This window comes from Oncorhynchus nerka, linkage group LG24 (assembly GCF_034236695.1).
Source record: "Oncorhynchus nerka isolate Pitt River linkage group LG24, Oner_Uvic_2.0, whole genome shotgun sequence".
In the NCBI taxonomy this organism is placed as follows: domain Eukaryota; kingdom Metazoa; phylum Chordata; class Actinopteri; order Salmoniformes; family Salmonidae; genus Oncorhynchus; species Oncorhynchus nerka.
The window spans coordinates 3,559,285-3,569,298 of NC_088419.1; positions in this window are offsets into that span (position 1 = coordinate 3,559,285).

Below are 10,014 nucleotides of genomic sequence, written 5' to 3' on the forward strand. Positions count from 1 at the left end.
AGATCAGATATATATGGGATATTACCCTGTCCCTGATTGACCAGGGCCCGTAGATCAGATATATATGGGATATCACCCTGTCCCTGTTAGACCAGGGCCCGTAGATCAGATATATATGGGATATCAGCCTGTCCCTGTTAGACCAGGGCCCGTAGATCAGATATATATGGGATATCAGCCTGTCCCTGTTAGACCAGGGCCCGTAGATCAGATATATATGGGATATCACCCTGTACCTGATTGACCAGGGCCCGTAGATCATGTATATATAATGGATATCAGCCTGTCCCCGTTAGACCAGGGCCCGTAGATCAGATATATATGGGATATCAGCCTGTCCCTGTTAGACCAGGGCCCGTAGATCAGATATATATGGGATATCAGCCTGTCCCTGTTAGACCAGGGCCCGTAGATCAGATATATATGGGATATTACCCTGTCCCTGATTGACCAGGGCCCGTAGATCAGATATATATGGGATATCACCCTGTCCCTGTTAGACCAGGGCTCGTAGATCAGATATATATGGGATATCAGCCTGTCCCTGTTAGACCAGGGCCCGTAGATCAGATATATATGGGATATCAGCCTGTCCCTGTTAGACCAGGGCCCGTAGATCAGATATGTATGGGATATCAGCCTGTCCCTGTTAGACCAGGGCCCGTAGATCAGATATATATGGGATATCAGCCTGTCCCTGTTAGACCAGGGCCCGTAGATCAGATATGTATGGGATATCAGCCTGTCCCTGTTAGACCAGGGCCCGTAGATCAGATATATATGGGATATCAGCCTGTCCCCGTTAAACCAGGCCCCGTAGATCAGATGTATGTGGGATATCACCCTGTCCCTGATTGACCAGGGCCTGTAGAACAGATATATATGCTATATCAGCCTGTCCCTGTTAGACCAGGGCCCGTAGATCAGATATATATGGGATATCACCCTGTCCCTGATTGACCAGGGCCCGTAGATCATGTATATATATCGGATATCAGCCTGTCCCTGATTGACCAGGGGCCGTAGATCAGATATATATGGGCTATCAGCCTGTCCCTGATTGACCAGGGGCCGTAGATCAGATATATATGGGATATCAGTCTGTCCCTGTTAGACCAGGGCCCGTGGATGAGATATATATGGGATATCAGCCTGTCCCCGTTAGACCAGGGCCCGTAGATCAGATATATATGGGATATCAGCCTGTCCCTGTTAGACCAGGGCCCGTAGATCAGATATATATGGGATATCAGCCTGTCCCTGATTGACCAGGGCCCGTAGATCAGATATATATGGGATATCAGCCTGTCCCTGATTGACCAGGGGCCGTAGATCAGATATATATGGGATATCAGCCTGTCCCTGATTGACCAGGGGCTGTAGATCAGATATATATGGGATATCAGTCTGTCCCTGTTAGACCAGGGCCCGTGGATGAGATATATATGGGATATCAGCCTGTCCCCGTTAGACCAGGGCCCGTAGATCAGATATATATGGGATATCAGCCTGTCCCTGTTAGACCAGGGCCCGTAGATCAGATATATATGGGATATCAGCCTGTCCCTGTTAGACCAAGGCCCTTAGATCAGATATATATGGGATATCAGCCTGTCCCTGTTAGACCAGGGCCCGTAGATCAGATATATATGGGATATCAGCCTGTCCCTGTTAGACCAAGGCCCGTAGATCAGATATATATGGGATATCAGCCTGTCCCCGTTAGACCAGGGGCCGTAGATCAGATATATATGGGATATCAGCCTGTCCCTGTTAGACCAGGGCCCGTAGATCAGATATATATGCTATATAAGCCTGTCCCTGTTAGACCAGGGCCCGTAGATCAGATATATATGGGATATCAGCCTGTCCCTGTTAGACCAGGGCCCGTAGATCAGATATATATGGGATATTACCCTGTCCCTGATTGACCAGGGCCCGTAGATCAGATATATATGGGATATCACCCTGTCCCTGTTAGACCAGGGCTCGTAGATCAGATATATATGGGATATAAGCCTGTCCCTGTTAGACCAGGGCCCGTAGATCAGATATATATGGGATATCAGCCTGTCCCTGTTAGACCAGGGCCCGTAGATCAGATATGTATGGGATATCAGCCTGTCCCTGTTAGACCAGGGCCCGTAGATCAGATATATATGGGATATCAGCCTGTCCCTGTTAGACCAGGGGCCGTAGATCAGATATATATGGGATATCACCCTGTCCCTGTTAGACCAGGGCCCGTAGATCAGATATATATGCTATATCAGCCTGTCCCTGTTAGACCAGGGCCCGTAGATCAGATATATATCGGATATCACCCTGTACCTGATTGACCAGGGCCCGTAGATCAGATATATATGGGATATCAGCCTGTCCCCGTTAGACCAGGGCCCGTAGATCAGATATATATGGGATATCAGCCTGTCCCTGTTAGACCAGGGCCCGTAGATCAGATATATATGAGATATCAACCTGTCCCCGTTAGACCAGGGCCCGTAGATCAGATATGTATGGGATATCAGCCTGTCCCTGTTAGACCAGGGCCCGTAGATCAGATATATATGGGATATCAGCCTGTCCCTGTTAGACCAGGGCCCGTAGATCAGATATGTATGGGATATCAGCCTGTCCCTGTTAGACCAGGGCCCGTAGATCAGATATATATGGGATATCAGCCTGTCCCCGTTAAACCAGGGCCCGTAGATCAGATGTATGTGGGATATCACCCTGTCCCTGATTGACCAGGGCCTGTAGAACAGATATATATGCTATATCAGCCTGTCCCTGTTAGACCAGGGCCCGTAGATCAGATATATATGGGATATCACCCTGTCCCTGATTGACCAGGGCCCGTAGATCATATATATATATATCGGATATCAGCCTGTCCCTGATTGACCAGGGGCCGTAGATCAGATATATATGGGCTATCAGCCTGTCCCTGATTGACCAGGGGCCGTAGATCAGATATATATGGGATATCAGTCTGTCCCTGTTAGACCAGGGCCCGTGGATGAGATATATATGGGATATCAGCCTGTCCCCGTTAGACCAGGGCCCGTAGATCAGATATATATGGGATATCAGCCTGTCCCTGTTAGACCAGGGCCCGTAGATCAGATATATATGGGATATCAGCCTGTCCCTGATTGACCAGGGGCCGTAGATCAGATATATATGGGATATCAGCCTGTCCCTGATTGACCAGGGGCTGTAGATCAGATATATATGGGATATCAGTCTGTCCCTGTTAGACCAGGGCCCGTGGATGAGATATATATGGGATATCAGCCTGTCCCCGTTAGACCAGGGCCCGTAGATCAGATATATATGGGATATCAGCCTGTCCCTGTTAGACCAGGGCCCGTAGATCAGATATATATGGGATATCACCCTGTCCCTGTTAGACCAGGGCCCGTAGATCAGATATATATGCTATATCAGCCTGTCCCTGTTAGACCAGGGCCCGTAGATCAGATATATATCGGATATCACCCTGTACCTGATTGACCAGGGCCCGTAGATCAGATATATATGGGATATCAGCCTGTCCCCGTTAGACCAGGGCCCGTAGATCAGATATATATGGGATATCAGCCTGTCCCTGTTAGACCAGGGCCCGTAGATCAGATATATATGAGATATCAACCTGTCCCCGTTAGACCAGGGCCCGTAGATCAGATATATATGGGATATCAGCCTGTCCCTGTTACACCAGGGCACGTAGATCAGATATATATGGGATATCAGCCTGTCCCTGTTAGACCAGGGCCCGTAGATCAGATATATATGAGATATCAACCTGTCCCCGTTAGACCAGGGCCCGTAGATCAGATATATATGGGATATCAGCCTGTCCCTGGTAGACCAGGGCCCGTAGATCAGATATATATGGGATATCACTCTGTCCCTGTTAGACCAGGGCCCGTAGATCAGATATATATGGGATATCAGCCTGTCCCTGTTAGACCAGGGCCCGTAGATCAGATATATATGGGATATAAGCCTGTCCCTGTTAGACCAGGGCACGTAGATCAGATATATATGGTATATCAGCCTTTCCCTGTTAGACCAGGGCCCGTAGATCAGATATATATGGGATATCAGCCTGTCCCTGTTAGACCAGGGCCCGTAGATCAGATATATATGGGATATCAGCCTGTCCATGTTAGACCAGGGCCCGTAGATCAGATATATATGGGATATTACCCTGTCCCTGATTGACCAGGGTCCGTAGATCAGATATATATGGGATATCACCCTGTCCCTGATTGACCAGGGCCCGTAGATCATATATATATATCGGATATCAGCCTGTCCCCGTTAGACCAGGGCCCGTAGATCAGATATATATGTGATATCACCCTGTCCATGTTAGACCAGGGCCCGTAGATCATATATATATATCGGATATCAGCCTGTCCCCGTTAGACCAGGGCCCGTAGATCAGATATATATGGGATATCAGCCTGTCCCCGTTAGACCAGGGCCCGTTGATCAGATATATATGGGTTATCAGCCTGTCCCTGTTACACCAGGGCTCGTAGATCAGATATATATGGTATATCAGCCTGTCCCTCTTAGACCAGGGCCCGTAGATCAGATATATATGGGATATCACCCTGTCCCTGTTAGACCAGGGCCCGTAGATCAGATATATATGCTATATCAGCCTGTCCCTGTTAGACCAGGGCCCGTAGATCAGATATATATCGGATATCACCCTGTACCTGATTGACCAGGGCCCGTAGATCAGATATATATGGGATATCAGCCTGTCCCCGTTAGACCAGGGCCCGTAGATCAGATATATATGGGATATCAGCCTGTCCCTGTTAGACCAGGGCCCGTAGATCAGATATATATGAGATATCAACCTGTCCCCGTTAGACCAGGGCCCGTAGATCAGATATGTATGGGATATCAGCCTGTCCCTGTTAGACCAGGGCCCGTAGATCAGATATATATGGGATATCAGCCTGTCCCTGTTAGACCAGGGCCCGTAGATCAGATATATATGGGATATCAGCCTGTCCCTGTTAGACCAGGGCCCGTAGATCAGATATATATGGGATATCAGCCTGTCCCTGTTAGACCAGGGCCCGTAGATCAGATGTATGTGGGATATCAGCCTGTCCCTGTTGACCAGGGCCTGTAGAACAGATATATATGGGATATCAGCCTGTCCCTGTTAGACCAGGGATCAGATATATATGGGATATCACCCTGTCCCTGATTGACCAGGGCCCGTAGATCAGATATATATATCGGATATCAGCCTGTCCCTGTTGACCAGGGGCCGTAGATCAGATATATATGGGATATCAGCCTGTCCCTGTTAGACCAGGGCCGTAGATCAGATATATATGGGATATCAGTCTGTCCCTGTTAGACCAGGGCCCATAGATCAGATATATATAGGATATCAGCCTGTCCCTGTTAGACCAGGGCCCGTGATCAGATATATATGGGATATCAACCTGTCCCTGTTAGACCAGGGCCCGTAGATCAGATATATATGGGATATCAGCCTGTCCCTGTTAGACCAGGGCCCGTAGATCAGATATATATGGGATATCAGCCTGTCCCTGTTAGACCAGGGCACATCAGATCACATATATATGGGATATCAACCTGTCCCGTTAGACCAGGGCCCGTAGATCAGATATAAATGGGATATCAGCCTGTCCCTGGTAGACCAGGGCCCGTAGATCAGATATATATGGGATATCAGCCTGTCCCTGTTAGACCAGGGCCCGTAGATCAGATATATATGGGATATCAGCCTGTCCCTGATTAGACCAGGGCCCGTAGATCAGATATATATGGGATATCAGCCTGTCCCTGTTAGACCAGGGCACGTCAGATCAGATATATATGGGATATCAGCCTTTCCCTGTTAGACCAGGATCCGTAGATCAGATATATATGGGATATCAGCCTGTCCCTGATTGACCAGGGCCCGTAGATCAGATATATATGGGATATCAGCCTGTCCATGTTAGACCAGGGCCCGTAGATCAGATATATATGGGATATTACCCTGTCCCTGATTGACCAGGGCCCTTAGATCAGATATATATGGGATATCACCCTGTCCCTGATTGACCAGGGCCCGTAGATCAGATATATATCGGATATCAGCCTGTCCCTGTTAGACCAGGGCCCGTAGATCAGATATATATGGGATATCACCCTGTCCATGTTAGACCAGGGCCCGTAGATCATATATATATATCGGATATCAGCCTGTCCCTGTTAGACCAGGGCCCGTAGATCAGATATATATGGGATATCAGCCTGTCCCTGATTGACCAGGGCCCGTTGATCAGATATATATGGGTTATCAGCCTGTCCCTGTTACACCAGGGCCCGTAGATCAGATATATATGGGATATCAGCCTGTCCCTCTTAGACCAGGGCCCGTAGATCAGATATATATGGGATATCACCCTGTCCCTGTTAGACCAGGGCCCGTAGATCAGATATATATGCTATATCAGCCTGTCCCTGTTAGACCAGGGCCCGTAGATCAGATATATATCGGATATCACCCTGTACCTGATTGACCAGGGCCCGTAGATCAGATATATATGGGATATCAGCCTGTCCCCGTTAGACCAGGGCCCGTAGATCAGATATATATGGGATATCAGCCTGTCCCTGTTAGACCAGGGCCCGTAGATCAGATATATATGAGATATCAACCTGTCCCCGTTAGACCAGGGCCCGTAGATCAGATATATATGCTATATCAGCCTGTCCCTGTTAGACCAGAGCCCGTAGATCAGATATATATCGGATATCACCCTGTCCCTGATTGACCAGGGCCCGTAGATCAGATATATATGGGATATCAGCCTGTCCCCGTTAGACCAGGGCCCGTAGATCAGATATATATGGGATATCAGCCTGTCCCTGTTAGACCAGGGCCCGTAGATCAGATATATATCGGATATCAGCCTGTCCCTGTTAGACCAGGGCCCGTAGATCAGATATATATGGGATATCAGCCTGTCCCTGTTAGACCAGGGCCGGTAGATCAGAGATCAGATATATATAGGATATCAGCCTGTCCCCGTTAGACCATTGCCCGTGATCAGATATATATGGGATATCATTCTGTCCCTGTTAGACCAGGGCCCGTAGATCAGATATATATGGGATATCAGCCTGTCCCTGTTAGACCAGGGCCCATCAGATCAGATATATATAGGATATCAGCCTGTCCCTGTTAGACCAGGCCCGTAGATCAGATATATATGGGATATCACCCTGTCCCTGTTAGACTAGGGCCCGTAAATCAGATATATATGGGATATCATTCTGTCCCTGTTAGACCAGGGCCCGTAGATCAGATATATATGGGATATCAGCCTGTCCCTGTTAGACCAGGGCACATCAGATCACATATATATGGGATATCAGCCTGTCCCTGTTAGACCAGGGCCCGTAGATCAGATATAAATGGGATATCAGCCTGTCCCTGTTAGACCAGGGCCCGTAGATCAGCTGTATATGGGATATCAGCCTGTCCATGTTAGACCAGGGCCCGTAGATCAGATATATATGTGATATTACCCTGTCCCTGATTGACCAGGGCCCGTAGATCAGATATATATGGGATATCAGCCTGTCCCTGTTAGACCAGGGCCCGTAGATCAGATATATATGGGATATCAGCCTGTCCCTGTTAGACCAGGGCCCATCAGATCAGATATATATGGGATATCAGCCTGTCCATGTTAGACTAGGGCCCGTAGATCAGATATATATGGGATATTACCCTGTCCCTGATTGACCAGGGCCCGTAGATCAGATATATATGGGATATTACCCTGTCCCTGTTAGACCAGGGCCCTTAGATCAGATATATATGGGATATCAGCCTGTCCCTGTTAGACCAGGGCACATCAGATGACATATATATGGGATATCAGCCTGTCCCCGTTAGACCAGGGCCCTTAGATCAGATATATATGGGATATCAGCCTGTCCCTGTTAGACCAGGGCCCGTAGATCAGATATATATGGGATATCAGCCTGTCCCCGTTAGACCAGGGGCCGTAGATCAGATATATATGGGATATCAGCCTGTCCCTGTTAGACCAGGGCCCGTAGATCAGATATATATGCTATATAAGCCTGTCCCTGTTAGACCAGGGCCCGTAGATCAGATATATATGGGATATCAGCCTGTCCCTGTTAGACCAGGGCCCGTAGATCAGATATATATGGGATATTACCCTGTCCCTGATTGACCAGGGCCCGTAGATCAGATATATATGGGATATCAGCCTGTCCCTGTTAGACCAGGGCCGTAGATCAGATATATATGGGATATCAGCCTGTCCCTGTTAGACCAGGGCCCGTAGATCAGATATATATGGGATATCAGCCTGTCCCTGTTAGACCAGGGCCCGTAGATCAGATATGTATGGGATATCAGCCTGTCCCTGTTAGACCAGGGCCCGTAGATCAGATATATATGGGATATCAGCCTGTCCCCGTTAAACCAGGGCCCGTAGATCAGATGTATGTGGGATATCACCCTGTCCCTGATTGACCAGGGCCTGTAGAACAGATATATATGCTATATCAGCCTGTCCCTGTTAGACCAGGGCCCGTAGATCAGATATATATGCTATATCAGCCTGTCCCTGTTAGACCAGGGCCCGTAGATCAGATATATATCGGATATCACCCTGTACCTGATTGACCAGGGCCCGTAGATCAGATATATATGGGATATCAGCCTGTCCCCGTTAGACCAGGGCCCGTAGATCAGATATATATGGGATATCAGCCTGTCCCTGTTAGACCAGGGCCCGTAGATCAGATATATATGGGATATTACCCTGTCCCTGATTGACCAGGGCCCGTAGATCAGATATATATGGGATATCAGCCTGTCCCTGTTAGACCAGGGCCCGTAGATCAGATATATATGGGATATCAGCCTGTCCCTGTTAGACCAGGGCCCGTAGATCAGATATATGGGATATCAGCCTGTCCCTGTTAGACCAGGGCCCGTAGATCAGATATGTATGGGATATCAGCCTGTCCCTGTTAGACCAGGGCCCGTAGATCAGATATATATGGGATATCACCCTGTCCCTGATTGACCAGGGCCTGTAGATCAGATATATATGGGATATCAGCCTGTCCCTGATTGACCAGGGCCCGTAGATCAGATCAGATATATATCGGATATCAGCCTGTCCCTGATTAAACCAGGGCCCGTAGATCAGATATATATGGGATATTACCCTGTCCCTGATTGACCAGGGCCCGTAGATCAGATATATATGGGATATCACCCTGTCCCTGTCAGACCAGGGCCCGTAGATCAGATATATATGGGATATCACCCTGTCCCTGATTGACCAGGGCCCGTAGATCATATATATATATATCGGATATCAGCCTGTCCCTGTTAGACCAGGGCCCGTAGATCAGATATATATGGGATATCAGCCTGTCCCTGATTGACCAGGGGCCGTAGATCAGATATATATGGGATATCAGCCTGTCCCTGATTGACCAGGGGCTGTAGATCAGATATATATGGGATATCAGTCTGTCCCTGTTAGACCAGGGCCCGTGGATGAGATATATATGGGATATCAGCCTGTCCCCGTTAGACCAGGGCCCGTAGATCAGATATATATGGGATATCAGCCTGTCCCTGTTAGACCAGGGCCCGTAGATCAGATATATATGGGATATCACCCTGTCCCTGTTAGACCAGGGCCCGTAGATCAGATATATATGCTATATCAGCCTGTCCCTGTTAGACCAGGGCCCGTAGATCAGATATATATCGGATATCACCCTGTACCTGATTGACCAGGGCCCGTAGATCAGATATATATGGGATATCAGCCTGTCCCCGTTAGACCAGGGCCCGTAGATCAGATATATATGGGATATCAGCCTGTCCCTGTTAGACCAGGGCCCGTAGATCAGATATATATGAGATATCAACCTGTCCCCGTTAGACCAGGG